The 19,026-nt window shown below is 49.7% G+C and overlaps 1 protein-coding gene across 7 annotated transcripts in view; it reads right to left on the bottom strand.

Moving 5' to 3' along the window:
• Nucleotides 1-16,542, bottom strand: part of GATAD2A (GATA zinc finger domain containing 2A) — a 121,537-nt gene extending 104,995 nt beyond the window's left edge. For 2 of the 7 annotated variants that reach the window (XM_063658803.1, XM_063658805.1), the window contains exon 1: nt 16,134-16,518. The gene's annotated coding sequence lies outside the window, so the exon portion shown is untranslated. Of the gene's footprint in view, nt 1-16,133 lie in introns of all 7 variants that reach the window. The other 5 variants (XM_054465077.2, XM_054465078.2, XM_054465068.2 and 2 more) reach the window with 3 other exon arrangements.
• Between the last annotated feature and the right edge of the window lie 2,484 nt (nt 16,543-19,026).

The following is a 19,026-nucleotide window of genomic DNA, read 5'->3' as shown; positions in this document are numbered from 1 at the left end:
AGTGCAACCCTGTCTCAAAACAACAACAACAAAAAAAAAACTTCCAAATTCATTTTAAACTTTATTGTCTTTCACAGACCAAACCCCACTAATAATAGCTAGGCCTCCTTCTACCTTAACTACAGCAAAAATAGACTAATGATCTTTCAAGTGTACTCTTAAACTTTTAAACACCACCTGAGCCTGTCCCTATACAACTGAGGGACTGAGGAAAAGAAATTGGGGCCAAATTCCATGTTTATGTCTGCAGAAATTGGCCAAAGGCTCCAAACTAGTATGAAACTACTGAAAAAGAGTAGCATCACCTACTGAATGTTCAAGGTACTATCCTTTTTCTTTTCCTTTTTTTTGTACTTTTTCAATCAGAAAATTTATTTGAAGTTCTCAGTGGACAACATACAAGATGACTTATGTGATAAACACTGATTGACAACTGAGACACCACTCCTCCCAAGGGTTTTGGAGCCCAAGAAGCCTACAGGCACATACTCCAGAAGCTGACAGGCTGGTGCCACTGAAAGACACAAAATGATTTCAATGCAGAAAATGTATTCATAAGAAAGACTGAAGAATCAGCCGGGCGCGGTGGCTCGCACCTGTAATCCCAGCACTTTGGGAGGCCAAGGAGGGTGGATCACGAGATCAGGAGATCGAGACCATCCTGGCTAACACGGTGAAACCCTGTCTCTACTAAAAATACAAAAAATTAGCTGTGCATGGTGGCACGCGCCTGTAGTCCCAGCTACTCGGGAGGCTGAGGCAGGAGATTGGCGTGAACCCAGGAGGCGGAGCTTGCAGTAAGCCAAGAACATGCCACTGCATTCCAGCCTGTGCGGCAGAAGGAGACTCCTTCTCAAAAAAAAAGAATGCCAAGTTTTTTTTCTTTTAATCACCTTTATGAAAAACGAACACTGACTACTTTTTTTTTTTTTTTTTTTTTTGAGACAGAGTCTCGCTCTGTTGCCCTAGGCTGGAGTGCAGTGGCGTCATCTTGGCTCACTCCAACCTCCACCTTCTGGCGTCAAGTGATTCTTGTGCCACAGCCTCTGGACTAGCTGACACGACAGGCGCGTGCTACCACACCAGCTAATTTTTGTATTTTTAGTAGAGACAGGGTTTCGCCATGTTAGCCAGGTTGGTCTCAAACTCCTAGCCTCAAGCAATCCTCTGCCTCCCAAAGTGCTGGGATTACAGGCAGGAGCCACCACATCGGGCCCTCCTTTCTGTACTTTGCATTCTTAGTACTCTAAAGTTTAAAATTATTTTCATTAAGTTTAGGGACAATATAACAACAATCTCTAAGGGAGGATCATTTTAAAGTTTCTTATTTCACCCCAAATCCATGTTTACATGGTGAGATTACAATGAAATCGGCTGGGAAAGGAAAGGAAAAGAAAAGATTAATTATTAAGTGATTTTGATTTCCTTAATACTTTGATACTCTTGATTCTTTCTTCAGGGAGGGACCAGAAAATAGCTATAGGGAGTCTTACAGTGATGCTTTATGAAAAATACAATACTTCCAATGTATCACCACTGCTACAAGAGTCATCTTTGCATTCACAACATTCTCACACTAGATCAAGAGTTTGTGGGACATGGGTCAGCAGCCCCCGTTGTCCCCATCACCATCGTTTATGCTGAAAAGCTCCCTGAAAAACAGCTCTCTAGGGATGGTCCACTTTGTCAACGTGTGTTTGTTTTGAATGTCGTCTCTAACCACAATTCGTTACACTCAGTGTTTCTGCAGCGCAGGGTTCAGGCTCCATCTGCAGTTAGGCAGGCTCTTTCCAGACTGAGTCTCTGTGTGGCCCTGGCATTGTCCTGCTATTCCAGGGTTCTGAACACAAATGCTCCCCTAAAGGGTTAAGCACAAACTGCTCAGAAGTGCTGTCGTGAACCGGAAGTGTATCTCCCACTCTGTCTTCATCTGCCATGTGTCACTAGTTGGCAAGGAATATCTCTTTTGTGTCTACATATGGTTTAAAAAAATTCCCACCTAATTTGGATGGAAGTAAACTGTTTTCTATGAATTAAAGATTAAAAAAAAAAAATTCAGAAAACTACCAGGAAAAACAAAAAGGCTATATGACAGCCTCGAGTCTGGAAATCAGCCTATTCAAACCCCCCAAGCAGGGAAAGAGTGTTAGTCACATGATCGGTCTAATAAATATCCTTAGTTGGACATGCAGAAAAACGTATTTTTAAAACTTGGCATCGATTTCACACCCTACTCCCCATTTGTTAAATGGCAGATCTGCCAACTTAGGAAAACATTCCTCCCAAATGTTTTCCTAACAGGATGCATACTCCCCAAACCCCCCATTTATAGTGAAATGCCCGTAAGTTATTTAAAAAACACAGGTGGAGTGCCCTTCTAGTTTGTTTTCTCTTTCACAGCTTGATAATAATAACCATGCCCTCTCACATGCCCATGTAATCAGGTCCATATCTAACCAACTCCTGTTTTGGGAAGACTAAGATATTTATTTCAATTTTAGGTCAAAAAGGTAACCTTGAATAGAGACAATTTGAGAGGTTAAATACAAAGGCTAAAGTTTGAAAATGCAGTGAAAGTTTAAAAATTGGCTGGGCGAGGTGGTTCACACCTGTAAGCTCAGCACTTTGGGAGACCCAGGCGGGCGGATCACTTGAGCCCAGGAGTTCCAGACCAGCCTGGGCAACATGGCAAAACCCCGTCCCTACAAAAAAGAATACAAAAATTAGCAGGCTTGAGCCTGGGAGGTCGAGGCTGTAGTGAGCTGTGTCACTGCTGCCGCTGAGCTCCAGCATGGGCAACAGAATGAGACCCTATCTCAAAAAAAAAAAAAAGTAGGTTTTTGTTTGTTTGTTTGAGATGGAGCCTGGCTCTGTCATCCAGGCTGGAATGCGGTGGCATGATCTCGGCTCACTGCAACCTCCACCTCTCGGGTTCAAGCAATTCTCATGCTTGAGCCTCCCAAGTAGCTGAGATTACAGGTGTGGGCCACCATGCCTGGCTAATTTTTGCTTTTTTTTTGAGACGGAGTCTCACTCTGTCGCCCAGGCTGGAGGGCAGTGGCATAATCTCAGCTCACCGCAACCCCTGCTGCCCGGGTTCAAGCGATTCTCCTGCCTCAGCCTCCCAAGTAGCTGGGATTATAGGCACCCGCCACCGTGCCCAGCTAATTTTTGTAGTTTTAGTAGAGACAGGGTTTCACCATCTTGGCCAGGCTGGTCTTAAACTCCTGACCTGGTTATCCACCCGCCTTGGCCTCCCAAAGTGCTGGGATTACAGGCGTAAACCACCACGCCTGGCCTAATTTTTGTATTTTAGTAGAGACGGGGTTTCACCATGTTAGTGAACTCCTGACCTCAGGTGATCCACCCACCTCAGCCTCCCAAAATGTTGGGATTACAGGCGTGAGCCACCACACCCAGCCGAAAGTAAGTTTAAATTGTTCTAGGCCGGGCACAGTGTTTCATGCCTGTAATCCCAGCACTTTGGGAGGCCAAGGTGGGAGAAGTCCTTGAGCCCAGAAGTTTGAGACCAGCCTGGGCAACACAGTGAGACAAAAGTTAAAAAATAAAATTAGCTGGCCAGGTGTGGTGGCTCACGCCTGTAATCCCAGCACTTTGGGAGGCCGAGGCAAGCGGATCGCCTGAGGTCAGGAGTTGGAAACCAGCCTGGCCAACGTGAAACCCCATCTCTACTAAAAATGCAAAAATTAGCTGGGCGTGGTAGCGCATGCCTATAATCCCAGCTACTCAGGAGGCTGAGGCAGGAGAATTGCTTGAACCCGGGAGGTGGAGGTTGCAGTGACCCGAGATCACACCACTGCACTCCAGCCTGGGCAACAAGAGCGAGACTCCATCTCAAATAAATAAATATATAAGGCGGGTAGCAGTGGGTCACGCCTGTAATCCCTGCACTTTGGGAGGCCGCGGTGGGCAGATCACCTGAGGTCGGGAGTTCGAGACCAGCCTGACCAACATGGAGAGACCCCATCTCTACTAAAAATACAAAATTAGCCGGGCCTGGTGGCGCACGCCTGTAATCCCAGCTACTCAGGAAGCTGAGGCAGGAAAATCGCTTGAACCCGGGAGGCGAAGGTTGTGGTGAGCCGAGATGGCGCCACTGCACTCCAGCCTGGGCAACAAGAGCAAAACTCTGTCTCAACTAATTAACTAACTAACTAAATAAATAAAATTAGCCTGGCATGATAGCATGTGCCTGTAGTCCTAGTTATCTGGGTGCTGAGGCAAGGGGATGGCTTGGGCCTAAGAGTTCAAAGCTGCAGTGATCATGCCAGTGTACTCCAGCCTGGGCAACAGAGTGAGACTCTGTCTCAAAAAAAACAAAAAACTGTTCTGATGTATTAAGAATTTTAGACCAGCTTAAGTGATAACAATTCTCAAAGGAAAAAGGTCAGAAACAGCCCTGAAGTCTGTTCTCTTGAAGCTCCTTTGGAAGGTAAAGTCTACATATACAGTATACCATTACAGAGTCTAGATGGCTGATTTCACTGGCCATCATTGCTTCCTGATTGAAAATGTTTATTGAAAGCTCAATTTAAGGCCCAGTGCGGAGGCTCATGCCTGTAATCCCAACACTTTGGGAGGCTAAGGCAGGCAGATTGCCTGAGGTCGGGAGTTCGAGACCAGCCTGACCATCATGGAGAAACCCCATCTCTACTAAAAATATATAATTAGCCTCATTACACATTACTCATTCTCCTGCTGAGGCAGGAGAATCGCTTGAACCCGGGAGGCGGAGGTTGTGGTAAGCTGAGATCACGCCATTGCACTCCAGCCTGGGCAACAAGAGTGAAACTCTGTCTCAAAAAAAAAAAAAAAAAAGCTCAATTTAAATACTATTTTGAGCTTAATCTTGGATCCTACTATAGCACATTTTAACTTTCTACCTTTGGAAGCAATTTTGGACTTTTCTTGCCAATGTGATCAGCTCAAACTCTGACTTTTAGAAGAGCATAACCTCCTCAGGTCAAGGGAACTCACTTGGCTGTTTTCAACTCCAGGTCCCTGCCTGTGCCCATGCTATGCCTCTTCTCAGAACACCTAGCCACTTAAGAAACCTAACGGCTGGGGTCAGTGGCTCACGCCTGTAATCCCACACTTTGGGAAGCTGAGTCGGGCAGATTACGAGGTCAGGAGTTTGAGACCAGCCTGGCCAACATGGTGAAACCTCATCTCTACCAAAAATACAAAAAGTAGCCCTGCATGGTGGCAGGCGCCTGTAATCCCAGCTACTCGGGAGGCTGACGCAGAAGAATGGCTTGAACCCAGGAGGTGGAGGTTGCAAAGAGCTGAGACCGCGCCATTGCACTCCAGCCTCGGCAACAGAGCGAGACTGTCTCAAAAAAAAGAAAAGAAAGAAAGAAAAGAAAGAAAGAAGGAAAGAAAGAAAGAAAAGAAAGAAAAAGAAAGAAAGAAAGAAAGAAAGAAAGAAAGGAAAGAAAGAAAGAAAGAAAGAAAGAAAGAAAGGAAAGAAAGCAAGAAAGAAAGGAAAAAGAAACCTAACAAATAGGTCGTGCACAGTGGCTCATGCCTGAAATCCCAGCACTTTAAGAGGCCGAGGCAGGCAGATCACCTGAGCTCAAAGTTTGAGCCTTTTTCCCAATTACCCCATCATGTTTCCTGAGGCACTTCAAGTTCATATGGAGAGTACAGTAAGGTGAGGCTGTAGGGGTTAAAGCTAGAATGAACTAAGGGATCTCACTGGGAAAAATCAACCAATCTAGGAACTTCCAGATCACTGGCCTTCAGACATGCCCAGCCTTATTGGCCCAGTGTCAACTGGTTTGTTCTTGGGCAGTATTAACATCCACAGATTGTTGTCCAAACTCAGGTGCCAATCTCAAGAGAAACGGTCAGCCTAAATATGATTTTTTTTTTTCAAACGGAGTTTCGCTTATGTTGCCCAGGCTGGAGTGCAGTGGCACGATCTCAGCTCACTGCAACCTCCGCCTTCCAGGTTCAAGCGATTCTCCTACCTCAACCTCCCTAGTAACTAGGATTAGAGGCGCCCACCGCCCAGCTAATTTGTATTTTCAGTACAGACAGGGCTTCACTATGTTGGCCAGGCTGGTCTCAAACTCCTGACCTCAGGCGATCCACCCGCCTCAGCCTCCCAAAGTGCTGGGTTTACAGGTGTTAGCCACCGTGCCCGGCTCCTAAATATGATTCTTTAACAACTACCTTTACTAGGCATCTACAACGATCTGGCCGCTTGCTGTATGCTTACAAACAAACCAGCCCACAAACGAGGATTTGAGTTTAATTTTGAGGAAACTGAGGCTCAGAAAGAGTAGGCCACTTGAAGTTAGGCTATTTTTCTAAGGTCACATGCCAGCAAGTGGTAGAATCAGGATCAAGCCCAAAGTTTTTTGGCTCTAAAGTTTCTACCGCACAGAGACTCCCACCGTACTTTTATAAAGCAGAGACTCCCACCGTACTTTTATAAAGCAAAAAGCTGTAAGTAACTGCAAACCATTACTTCGAGAGCACACTCTTCCTGAAGGACCTATCTACTGTCGGATTAAGTTCCATACACACCTCCAGGCAGCTCTTGGTGCAGACAAGCTCCCGAGGGGAACACTGTGATAATATAACAAGAAACCATCTTTTTGGCTGCCCTGCCAGATAGGCCTCTGAGTTTGTGGGTGTATTAGTTGAGACCCCAAAACTGGCAAGTACAGATCCAGATCCACTGGTGGCTTCCAGCTCTGACAAAGCGGCTTACCAAGGAAAAAGGGGGAACTTGAACATGTTTTCTATTTTTTTCTTTTTTTGAGACGGAATCTCGCTCTGCTGCCCAGGCTGGAGTGCAGTGGCACGATCTCAGCTCATTGCAAACTCTGCCTCCTGGGTTCAAGCGATTCTCCTGCCTCACCCTCCAGAGTACCTGGGATTACAGGCATGCACCACCACACCCAGCTAGTTTTTACATTTTTAGTAGAGACGGGGTTTTGCCATGTTGGCCAGGCAGGTCTCAAACTCCTGGGCTCAAATGATCCGCCTGCCTCAGCCTCCCAAAGTGCTGGGATTACAGGCTTGAGCCACCGCGCCCGGCCTTGAACGTATTTTCTGTGCTCAACTTAGAGCCCAAGAACTCAGCCTGTAAGGAGGGAGAACAGGAAGTCAGGAGGGAGCAAGCATCCACTTCCCAAGGGCAGCAGAGCCCAGAGGTGGGAGCCTGGTCACATGCACAGTTGCATTACTTGTCCACGCCCACTTCCGGCCTGGGCCTGCCTCTCCACCTCCAAAGTCAGAACTTGGGTGGAGGGGAAAAAAAAGACAACCAGAAACTCTCCTAACACCCTCCCTCTCGCCCCCGAGGCTGTGCCCAAAATGAATATCCCGCCTTGCTCTCCGGCCTCACCTCTCACAGATACACTTACTTAAGAAAAGCACCTGTCAAATCTAAGACTTCCAGCCTTGCCCAACATAAAAAAGGCTAAACAGCACCTTCCCAGTCCCAGTGTAAGAGGAAAGCCTGGGCCAAGAGTGGTGGCTCACGCCTGTAATCCCAGCACTTTGGGAGACCAAGGCGGGTGAATTTTCTGAGCTCAGGTGTTCAAGACCAGCCTGGGCAACACAGTGAAACCCCGTCTCTACTAAAATACAAAAAATTAGCCAGGCATGGCAGCGTGCTGCCTGTAATCCCAGCTACTCAGGAGGCTGAGACAGGAGAATCGCTTGAACCTGGGAGGCAGAGGTTGCAGTGGGCCAAGATCACACTACTGCACTCCAACCTGGGCAACACAGCGAGGCTCCATTTCAAAAAAAAAAAAAAAAAGAGGAAAGCCCGGGCAGAGGGAAATCCATGCACCAAGAGTCTACCAATACATAACAAAGCAGTCATCTATTGGAAATCTCATTATTCCTAAACCACCACCAACACCCAGGCAGCCCCAGCTTGTCTGAATGTTTTTAAGATTTCAACAAGGGAAGGGCTTTTAGAGCAGTTTATCACTTAGTGTAATATGCATTGCCATGAAGAAATGCCACAGGATTCCAAAAACACATCACCACTGACTTCAAGAAAGGCAAACTTGGCCAGGCATGGTGGCTTATGCCTGTAATCCCAACACTTTGGGAGGCCAAGGCGGGAGGATTGCTTGAGCTCAGGAGTTCAAGACCACCCTGGGCAACATGGTGAAACCCCCATCTGTACTAAAACACAAAAAAATTAGCCAGCCGTGGTGGCAGGTGCCTGTAATCCCAGCTACTCGGGAGGCTGAGGTAGGAGAATCACTTGAACCCAGGAGGTGGAGGTTGCAGTGAGCCGAGATCGCGCCACTGCACTCCAGCCTGGGCGACAGAGCAAGACTGTCTCCAAAAAAAAAAAAAAGAAAGAAAGGCAAACCTGAAAATGCTCCCTGCCGTGACCATTCTAGTTTCTCTCTTGTTTCTCCAAGATTACAGCCACAGTGGTCATGAATCAACTATCGCCAACAATCAAGTAGGAAAATGCCATAATTTCTGTCTCCTTTTAGAGACAGGAAACAGGAGCCCAGTGAGGAAATTAAAGAGGTAATGAGGTTTCACTTCTACACCTCCAAGAAACTACACCTGAAGCTCCCAGTGAGGGTAGCTGCAGCACTTAGGGATATTCTCAAGAAACCTCACAATGTTCTTTCATTCATTTGCTTGTTTATTTGTCTGCAACTAAGATGTAAGCTTCTGGAAGGCCAACTGTGTCAGTCCTGCTCACTGCCAGACTCCCATCACCAAGCATGAAAATGTTTTATCTTAGGCATGAAAGTGTTTGTTCCTGAATTATTTGTTTGCATAGGAAGTTACATGGGCCAGAAGATTTAACACTTTCTAATTTTGAATGTAATGTAAATTGCACTAATTTTGAATGTAATGTAAACACACATACACCATATCTTATGGCCACACAAGTAAAGCTCTTGAGTGTTCACTTGTCCCTTATAAGTCAATTTTTTTTTTTTTACCCGGAATCTCACTCTGTCACTCAGGCTGGAGTGCAGTGGCCCGACCTCAGCTCACTGCAACCTCTGCCTCTCAGGTTCAAGCCATTCTTGTGCCTCATCCTCCCGAGTAGCTGGGACTACAGGCATGTGCCACCACGCCCAGCTAATTTTTGGATTTTTAGTAGACAGGGTTTTGCCATTTTGGCCAGGCTGGTCTCAAACTCCTGACCTCAAGTGATCCCCTGCCTCAGCCTCCCAAAGTGCTAGGGTTACAGGCGTAAGCCACTGCACGTGGCCCCTTATAAGTCAATTTAAAAGAATAAACTGGCCAAGCACAGTGGCTCACGCCTGTAATCCCAACACTTTGGGAGGCCGAGGCAGGCAGTTCATGAGGTCAGGAGTTCAAGACCAGCCTGGCCAACATGGTGAAACCCTGTCTCTACTAAAAATACAAAAATCAGCTGAGCGCAGTGGTGCCCACTTGTAATCCTAGCTACTGGGGAGGCTGAGGCAGGAGAATGGCTTGAACCCAGGAGGCAGAGGTTGCAGTGAGCCAAGATCGTGCCACTACACTCCAGCCTGGGTGACAGAGCAAGACTCTGTTTCAAAAAAAACTTGACCAGACGCAGTGGCTCACGCCTCTAATCCCAGCACTTTGGGAGGCAGAGGCGGGTGGATCACGAGGTCAGCAGTTCGAGACCAGCTTGGCCAAGATGGTGAAACCCTGTCTCTACTAAAAATACAAAAATTAACCAGGCATGGTGGTGGGTGGCTGAGACAGAGAATTGCTTGAACCCAGGAGGTGGAGGTTGCAGTGAGCCAAGATCGCACCACTGCACTCCAGCCTAGGTGACAGAGCGAGACTCTGTCTGAAAAAAAAAAAAAAAAACAATAAACTTGGGCCGGGCACTGTGGCTCACACCTATAATCCCAACACTTTGGGATGCCAAAGTGAGAGAATCACTTGAACTCAGGAGTTCAAGACCAGCCTGGGAAACACAGCGAGACCCTGTCTCTACAAAAAATACAAAATTAGCCGGGCATGGTGGTGCATGCCTGTAGTCCCAGCTACTCAAGAGGCTGAGGTGGGAGGATCACTTGAGCCCGGAAGTCGAGGCTGCAGTGAGCTATGATTGCACCACTGCACTCCAGCCTGGGTGACAGAGCACAAGACTCTGTCTCAAAAAAAAAAAAAAGAGGAAAAACTCTTATTCAAAAGACACACCAGTATAAACAAAGGCAGTCAAGTTTCAGAGAGGATGAAGTCAAACTTAAAACTAGAAATCAAAAATAACACCATCCATTCATTTGGATGGAACCACTTGACACAGTAGTTATTTCTCAATTCCAAAAGAGGTCAGCTTATTTCTTATCATCAAGATCCCACAGGGATTTAATGCCCCCAGTGCTGTCTCCAACAGGAAGGAAACCCTGACTTCCCTAGCTATTTCAGTTCCATAAATCAACAGTTTTTATCGTCCAGAGTTAGAAGCTGGGCAGTGTTTGGACCCACATGCCTTTTAGACCTGCCCACCAACAGATAACCAAATTACATTAAATGTACCTAGATCAATATCATTTCTAACTATCCAAGGTTTTTTATTGCTGTAAGGATCCTTCAAGTAAAAAAAAACAAGTTTAAAAAACTTCCTGTTAGATAGAGACTTGGTGGTGGCGCCACCATCCACCAAAGTGAAGTCTGTGGCACACAAGAGACATAGCATAATTTTAAAGGGGAGAGTGATCCCTTTAAAGTTGTTTATCTTAGTTCTTATATTTTAAATATAATAAATTTTGCTCCTTTCCCATGTAATGGAATAACTGTCCTTAAAAGAATTGAAAGAAATTTAAGATTGGTGCACATTTCTTTGCTTCAATACCAAAGTCAATGTGTGTCTATATATGTGTGTATGAAAGACAGAAAGAAAGAAAGAAGGAGGGAAGGAGGAAGAGAGACAGTATATTTCCAGGAAGAAAACAAACAAACAAAAAAACCCTTTCTTCAAACGTAGGAGCAGCCCACCAGCGGCCTAGTTCAGATTTTCACCCATTATTTCCTCCTAGGTTTTAGCTGTCAGGGGCAGAATGCCATCTGTTCCCATACTAGTAAGTGAAGAAGGCTGGGTCTAATTCACCAGCCATGATTCTATGGCTTTTACTAATTGTTAAGAAAAAAATCCTCTCAAGAAAAAAAATTTTTTAAATTTCCTGTCCACTCCCCTCTATTCCACTGCCCCCCAACCCCTGCCCCAGCCTCTAAGCTGAGTTAGCATCTCCACAGCCCTCTGGGCCTTGGGAGCTTGAGGTGCATTCTGATCTCCTCGTGGGCACTAAGCCACACACTGGCCCTCTCAAAGTACTATTATTGTGTGGCGTCAAATGCCTTTGTACATCACTTTCCCAGTCTTTTGTCCCCAAATCTGATCTATTACAATGAAAGAACGGCTCTTCTTTCAAGGTTCTAAAGTGTAAGAACAGATCACTCACCAGGTAACTGCTGGACTCACTCACTCAAGCAGTCTCATAATATGCATATGATTCCTTAGGCTTACATAGTTCATCTATTTTCTTCTTCCCACAATTCTTCAAGTTCATTATAATCTTCTATCTTGCCTGTGGTCTAATTAGAGTAATACATCTCCCTACTTGCCCTTAATTCATAAATTACCCCATTTTACAGGGGGAGACGCCAAGGCCAAGAGAAACACAAACGCCCTGCTATACAGTAAATCCATCTCACATCTGGTATCAGAACACAGAAAACTCTTGCTAAGAGATGCAGTGGGGGAGTGGGTTTTCCAAGAGACATACCAAGTTTCTTTCTCTTTGAGCATTTTTAGCCTTAGCAGAATATCAAGCGCTTCCTGGTCTGTGAGTCCAGGCCAGGAACACAACAAGCAGCCTTTACTGCACACCAACTGTGTGCCAGGAGCTGTGCTGTCCGCCTCCAGTTCATTGTCTCAGATTCATTCATTCATCCATCTAGGAAGCACCTCCCGTCATCAGTAAGCACCTTGACACACATTCACAGCAATGTGTTCCCTCGAATATTTAATAACATGCCAATTTTGTGCCATCACTTGTCCAAGGCCACATAACTAAGAAGGGCAGCACCAGAATCTGAACTGGCTCCTTCTGACTTCAAAGTTGTCCATTCCCTTTTTAACATCCCATCTGCTGGTCCCATAGGTTTTAGTTAAAATAATAGGTCGGTCACAGTGGCTCACGCCTGTAATCCCAACACCTTGGGAGGCTGAGGCGGGCGGATCACTTGAGCTCAGGAGTTTGAGACCAGCCTGGGCAACATGGTGAGACCCCGTCTCTACCAAAAATACAAAAATATAGCCGGGCGTGGTGGCATGCGCCTGTAGTCCCAGCTACTACAGAGGCTGAGGTGGGAGGATCACGTGAGCCAGCGGGGCAGAGGTTGCAGTGAGCCAAGATCGCACCACTGCACTCCCGCCTGAGTGACAAAGTGAGACCCTGTCTCAAAAAAATAAAATAAAATAGTAAATACGTGCAGGCACTTCTCTACCCTCACCTCAGGCACTTCTCTACCCTCATCTCAGTCCCAAGCTCCCCACCAACTTTCCCTTCCCCTGAGGGCAGTGCCTACAGCTGACCAGGAAGAGGCAGGAGAAGAGCAACCAAGTCTGCAGCAGCCTCCTGCCTGGACTTGACTTAGCCCAGCAGCAGAGGGCCCAGGAAAGTCTCCAAGCACTTCTCCCCAGAAGAAAATAGCTCGAGTTGAAACTTGTGTCCACATGGTCCACCGACAGATTTAGAACTCAAATTATAGCCTCGGCAGGAGTCTTCACAAAGGACTCAAATTAAGCAAGACCCAGATGGAAACGAACAGGAGAGAGACTGCCCTCAGTCAAACTGTAAAGTGAACTGCAGTTCCAGTGGAATCAGAGGGAAGAACTTGTTGAAATGCTAAACCAAACACTAGCGCAGCCTATACTTCGGAACTCCACTTCAGTCAAACTCTCCCCACGTTTTTAGCTTGAGACTTGTGCGTGGACACGAAGTGGTTACAAGTTACTCAGGTTTCAAACTGAGTTCATTCCTGTCCTTTGGACCATCTCTCAATGCCAGCATTCATCTACTTGGGCTCCACAGAGCTCTGCATTTGGCAAAGCAGATAAAATTAGCTACTGGAGTGAACTTGGAATCCAGGGTGGGCCATTAAAAAAAGTACATATGAGATTTGTAAACGCCACGTAAAAAGTTCCTTTTGGGCCAGGCCAAAGTCACCTAAAACTTACAGAAATGTCGTCAAATCCTGTCCCATGCCTCCCTTCCCCTGTTCTGGACCTAAGGTGACCCATTTCCTGCTTCTTGCTCTGTCTTTCAAACCAAAGTGGCCTATGAACTAGGGATCCTATTTGTATCGAGGGTTGAATCGGGGGTCTCAGGAGAGAAAATGCAACAGGAAGAGATGAAAGAGAGTTTTCTTTTCCTTTTTATTTTGATTTTTTTCAGCACAGGGAGGGAAGGTTAAGTTATACTATGCAGGGGGAGGACTGAGGGATGGGACAGGAAGTGGGTCACTCCCACAGCTTGACAGTGTGATAATGGGGATACAATGTTTCTCCCGTGTCCCTTTTGTCGTCACAAAGGCCTGACAACACTGTGATGGCCTCACGGCTAGAAAATGGAGTAACTAAGGTGGTCATCTAGTAGCAGCTCCTGCTTCCCCAAATCTAGCAGGTCTTAGAGGGACATGAGGAAATCATGCTTTTTGCCTCTCTGTCCCCGACTTTCCCCTCCAGCCACAAAATCCTCCAGGCTCCTGGAAACCAAAATAAAAGTCCAGAGAATACCCCTAGAGTGGCAACAAAGACTGAAGGAGGGGTACATTTCTGCTCTCTTCCTCCACAGTGGGGGGAAGTGGGTGCCACAGACAGAAAGAGGAGAAGCTTGGCCGGGCGCAGTGGCTCACGCCTGTAATCCCAGCACTTTGGGAGGCCGAGGCCGGCGGATCACCTGAGGTTGGGAGTTCAAGACCACCCTGACCAACATGGAGAAACCCCGTCTCTACTAAAAATACAAAATTAGCCAGGTGTGGTGGCACATGCCTGTAATCCCAGCTGCTCAGGAGGCTGAGGCAGGAGAATTGAACCCAGGAGGCGGAGGTTGCGGTAAGCCGGAGATCATGCCATTGCACTCCAGCCTGGGCAACAAGAGCGAAACTCCATCTCAAAAAAAAAAAAGAGGAGAAGCTTGATGTGAGTGCTCCAAGGATAAATAAAGAGTTTCTCCCTTAGAAAATCAAGAGGAAAGCCTCTAGAAAGAGGGAATGCCCTCAGGCAAGTGGGAGGCAACCCCACGGAATTCAGAGGGACCCCTCAGAGAAGTGAAGAGATCCACAGTGTCTCCCATCGGGAGAAGGGATATCTTAGAAAAGGGGAGACACACTTCAGAGATGTGAGGAGCCTACAGGAGTGGGATATCTCAAGTTAAGGGGAGAACCTCTGGAGAAACTGGGGACCCCTCAGAAAACTGCAGGATCCATAGAGCATTAGGGGGCCCAGAAGAAATAGAAAAGAAGGATACTGGTAAAGTAGGAGTATACCTCAGATAACTAACGATCTGGTCAGATGGGCATTTCAAAGAAGTGGGGGACCCCCTCAGGAAAGTGAAGGCACTCATCAAAAAGTAGGGGGGCCAGGCACGGTGGCTCACACCTGTAATCCCAACACTGTGGGAGGCCGAGGCGGGTGGATCACCTGAGCTCAGGAGTTCGAGACCAGCCTGGCCAACATGATGAAACCCCCTCTCTACAAAAATACAAAAATTAGCCAGGCGTGGTGGTGGGTGCCTGTAGTCCCAGCTACTCGGGAGGCTGAGGCAGAAGAGTCGCTTGAACCCGGGAGGCAGAGGTTACAGTGAGCCCAGATCACGCCACTGCACTCCAGCCTGGGAGACAGAGTGAGACTCTGTCTCAAAAAAAAAGGAAAAGGGGACAAGTCAGAAAAGTAGGACCACAGCTGAGAGAGGTGGGGGTGGGGAGGTCCCCACAGAGAGGCAAGGCTTCCTCCGAGAAGCAGCAATGTCTTCTGAAAAGAGGGGTCCCCCGGGGAAGAAGGGGTTCCCCAGGAGTCCACAAAAGGTGGGGGATCCCTCAGAGAAAGTACACCCTAATAGAATCAGGGGTCTCTCCTTAGAGGAGTGAAGATAGGGTCTTAGAGAGGCCAAGACCCCTCAAAGAAAGCAGGGGACCCTCAGAGAGGCAGAGGGTCTCTCAGAGAGATGGGGATTCCCCTCAAAGAGGCAGGGGTCCCTCAGAGAAAGGGACTCCCCTCAGAGGCAGGGGTCCTCAGATAGGAAGGGGTCTCTAGGGAGGCAGGGGTCCCTCAAAAGGGACCAGATGGGTTCCTGAGAAAAGTAGAGGTACCCTCAGAGAAGAAGGGAGTCCCCTCAGATAAGCGGGAATTCTCAAAGAGTTGGGGATCCCCAAAGAAGGGAGTTAGTTCCTGTCAAAGGCAGGATTCCTCAGAGAGGTGGGGGTTCCCTCAGGCAGGGGTCCTCAGAGAGGCGGGGGAGCCCCTGATAAGGGGGGAGTCCCCTCAGAGAAGCAGGGTCGCCTAGAGAGACAGGGCTCCCCTCGGAGAGACGGGGGTTCCCTAGAGACGAGGTCCCCTAGAGAGGCGGGGATCCTCTAGAGAAGCAGGGATCCTCTACAGAGGCGAGGGTCCCCCAGAGAAACGGGGTCCCCTAGAGAGGTGGGGATCCCCTAGAAAGGCAGGGATCCTCTAGAGAGGCACGGTTCCCCTAGAGAAGCGAGGTCCCCTGCCTGGAGAGATGGGAGTCTCCTAGAGAGGCAAGGGTCCCCTAGATGGGAAGAAAGTCCCCTAGAGAGGCGGGGGTCGCTAGAAAGATGGGATCCCCTGCCTGGAGAGACGGGGTCCCCTAGAGAGGCAAGGGTCTCCTGGACAAGCGGGAGGCCCCTAGAGAGGCGGATGTTCCCAAGAGAGGCGAGGGTCCCTAAGAGAGACGGGGTCTCCTAGAAAGGCGGGGGTCCCCTGGAGAGGCGGGGGGGGCCCAGAGCAGGGGGCTCCCCTGAGAGGGGGGTCCTGTGGAGAAGGGAGTAAACTCGGCCAAGATAGTGCGGGAGAAGCGGAAGCCCCAGAGAGCCTGGGGCACCGGAAACCGGGGACCCGCCAGCGGCGCCTGACCCTTACTCACCGAAGTTGCTCGGCGCCCTCGCAGACGGCGGCCGACGGCCTCGGGCGGCGCAGTCCGGTCAGGTCTTGTGGCGTCCCGCGGAGGCGACTCCCTCAGGTGGCGCCCGCGGCGGCCGCGTTGGCGGCGGCGGCAGCGGCAGCGGCGACAGGACAGATGACCGACCGACCGACTGCGCGGGCGGCGCGGGGCGCGCTCGGGCGGCGGGGGTGCGCGTGCGCGCGCCGGGGCGCTGACCCTGGGCGGGAGGAGCCGCCGCGCAGCGCTCGGAGCCGCCGCTCTGTCTCGCGGCTCAGTCTCACACTGAAATTGCCCGCTTCACAGCCCGGCTTCCCCGGTTGCTAGGCAGATTTCGCCTCGCACACTTCCGGGTTGAGGCGCGTCTCTCCGAGTGAAGGCGCCACAAGCCAATGAGGTCCGGCCAGGACTCCCAGGACCCGCACCCCATAGAAGGTGTGGCCAGTTTCATGACAGACAGCGCATGACGACCAATGAGTGCGCGGGCCGGCTGGTTCTCGGTATCGCGCCGCCGGCCGGGGCGGGTCCGAGGAGGCGGGACGGAATGACTGACAGGCATCCTGCCAATGGTAGATGGGAGCGGGCCGCAGAGCCACTCAAGGCCATGCGGGGGCGGGACTTAAACTTCGGGGCGGGAACCCCGCGAGGGGCGGGGCCTAGGGGGACGCGTCAATTCGTGGCCGGCTCCCTGGGACCCCGGAGGGCGGATCGCCTGGGCCACCCGGCGGCCGGCAACTGGCTGGGCAGGGGGTTCCCCGCAGTGCTCTGCAGGGGCGCCCCACCCATAATGCACCGGAGGCGGCCTCGGCCGGGCCGGCGTGGGGCAGCTACGCCGGGCTGCGAGCTGCGCCTCTGAGGAGCCCGGGCGCGTCGTGGCCTGGCAGTGTTTCTAAGGGGCTCCGGTGGCCCCGCGCTCTTTCTGCCTCGTCTTGTGGCTTCGACCCTCTCTATCCAGGAGAATCTTGGAGATTCTGGCGCGGGCCCCGGTTCTGAGAAGACTCTGCTTCGGGATTCTTTTCCCTGGCCCCCGTTCTGAGGAGGATCTTCGGGAATCTTGTCCCGACCCCTCTTCTGAGAGAGTTTGGGGGTTTCTTGCCCTGCCCGCTTTTCTGAGGACAATTGCCGGGATCACGATTATGTTGTAGATTCGGGACCCCAGCTCTGTTTCCTAAGAAAACATGGGAGTTCGGGATCCCTAAGGAGCATTTGGGGAATCCAGGGTCCACCGCCTTTTCCGAGGAATATTTGGGGCACATACACTCCTTTTCTAAGCACTCTTGGGGGCCGCTCTCCCTGTCCCTCCTTTATCTGAGGAAAGTGGGGGCTGCGCGCCCCCCTCCACCTTCGTTTCTGAAGATATCTTGGGGATTTTCTGCCTCCCCTGTTCTCTCACTACACGAGGAATTTGGGACTTCAAGCACCTCGCCTCTCTCCAGAGAAGGATGGCAGGAGATGGGCGTCCCTCACCCCTTTACTAAGGAAATGCGACCGGGCGCGGTGGCTCACGCCTGGAATCCCAGCACTTTGGAAGGTCGAGGCTGGAGGGTCGATTGAGCCCAGGAGTTTCAGACCAGCCTGGGCAATATGGCAAAATCCTGTCTCTACAAAAATTAAAATCAAAATTAAAAAATCAGCTGGGGTGGTGGCGCACACCTGTAGTCCCAGCTACTCCGGAGTCAGGTGGGAGGATCGCTTGAACCGAGAGGTCGAGGCTGCAGTGAGCCAAGATCGTGCCACTGCACTCCAGCCTGGGCGACAGACCGAGACCCTGTCTCAAAAAAAAGAAAAAAGTAAAGTTATCGGGCACGGTGGCTCACGCTTGTATCCCAGCACTTTGGGAAGCCGAGGTGGGCGGATCACGTGAGGTCAGGAGTTCGAGACCAGTCTGGCCAAGATGGTGAAACCCTGTCTCTACTAAAAATACAAAAATTAGCCGGGCGTGGTAGTGGGCGCCTATAGTCCCAGCTACTCGGGAGGCTGAGGCAGGAGAATCGCTTGAACCTGGGAGGCAGAGGTTGCAGTGAGCCGAGATCCACCACTGCACTCCAGCCTGGATGACAGTGAGACTCCGTCTCAAAAAGAAAGAAAGAAAAAGAAAAGAAATGCCAGGGAGTTGTGCTCCATGTGCTTTTCTAAGCAGCATCTGAGTGTGGGAGGAAGGGGTCCCCTTTTCCTGAAACTTCGACTTTCTGACGCCTCCGCCCTAGGACAATGCGGGGAGTTAGACCTTTTTAGAAAAGCAACCCAGGCCGGGCGTGGTGGCTCACGCCTGTAATCCCAGCATTTTGAGAGGCCGAGGCGGGCGGATCACGAGGCCAAAAGATCGAGACCATCCTGGCTAACACTGTGAAACCCCGTCTCTACTAAAAATACAAAAAATTAGCCGGGCGTGTTGGCTGGCGCCTATAGTCCCAGCTTCTCGGGAGGCTGAGGCAGGAGAATGGCGTGAACTCGGGAGGCGGAGCTTGCAGTGAACGGAGATGGCGCCACTGCACTGCAGCCTGGGCGACAGAGGGAGATTCCCTCTCAAAAAAAAAGAAAACGAAAGAAAAGCAGCCCATTTTGCCCCCTTTCCCTTTTTTTTTTTTTTTTTGACACAGAGTCTCACTCTGTTGTGCAGTGGCACTATCTTGCAATCTCCGCCTCCCAGGTTCAAGCCATTTTCCTGCCTCAGCCTCCAGAGCAGCTCGGATTACAGGCATGCGCCACCACACCAAGCTAATTTTTGTATTTTTAGTAGAGACAGGGGTTTCACCATGTTGGCCAGGCTGGTCTTGAACTCCTGACCTCAAGTGATCCACCTGCCTCGGCCTCTCAAAGTGCTAGGATTACAGGTGTGAGCCACCGCGCCCAGCCTCCTGTTCTTTTTGAGGAGAAT

Source organism: Pongo pygmaeus, chromosome 20 (assembly GCF_028885625.2).
Source record: "Pongo pygmaeus isolate AG05252 chromosome 20, NHGRI_mPonPyg2-v2.0_pri, whole genome shotgun sequence".
In the NCBI taxonomy this organism is placed as follows: domain Eukaryota; kingdom Metazoa; phylum Chordata; class Mammalia; order Primates; family Hominidae; genus Pongo; species Pongo pygmaeus.
The sequence above is the reverse complement of the archived record's forward strand: the minus strand, read 5'-3'. Positions and strand labels throughout refer to the sequence as shown.